The following is a 541-nucleotide window of genomic DNA, read 5'->3' as shown; positions in this document are numbered from 1 at the left end:
CTCTCCGCTCTTCTCCAATGATGGTCCCAGGGCCATCGGCTCCTAGACTGAAAAGTTAATCACTCCCCTCCTTGCTACAAAATGTCCACCTTTAGATTTCCAACCCTCACAATCAGTCCTGATAACACTTATTCACTATTGCATCACAAAAGACCCATCTGTTTTTAATTTCATCAGCCCTTCCTGGACAGGCTGGATACTATTCACTGGAGACTCTACCTTCCTCCATGTCCTTTGGATCTAGGTTCCCTCTTGGAAACTTGGAAGCCAGTCATTTCTTACCCTTGTATCCCTCCCTCCATTTTAGGTAGCCAATGTCCAAGTTGCCCATCCCTGTCTACTCTTTGTGTGGAAGGAGTGGGAATAGTTCTTGTAGCAGGGATTTGTTTCCTCTCTTGAGCTACTGCATTAATAGGTGTAGGTCATGTTTATTGAATTGTATCAGATGACACTTTTTTCCTCTTCTTTCTTATTTAGGTTGAGCTCTGTTCATCCAGTCATTGAAGCCAGGTCAAGTGGGTATCATCTGCAAATATGGGTG

This window comes from Chrysochloris asiatica, unplaced genomic scaffold (genome assembly GCF_000296735.1).
Source record: "Chrysochloris asiatica unplaced genomic scaffold, ChrAsi1.0 scaffold00240, whole genome shotgun sequence".
Classification (NCBI taxonomy): Eukaryota; Metazoa; Chordata; class Mammalia; order Afrosoricida; family Chrysochloridae; genus Chrysochloris; species Chrysochloris asiatica.
This window is presented reverse-complemented; position numbering follows the sequence as displayed.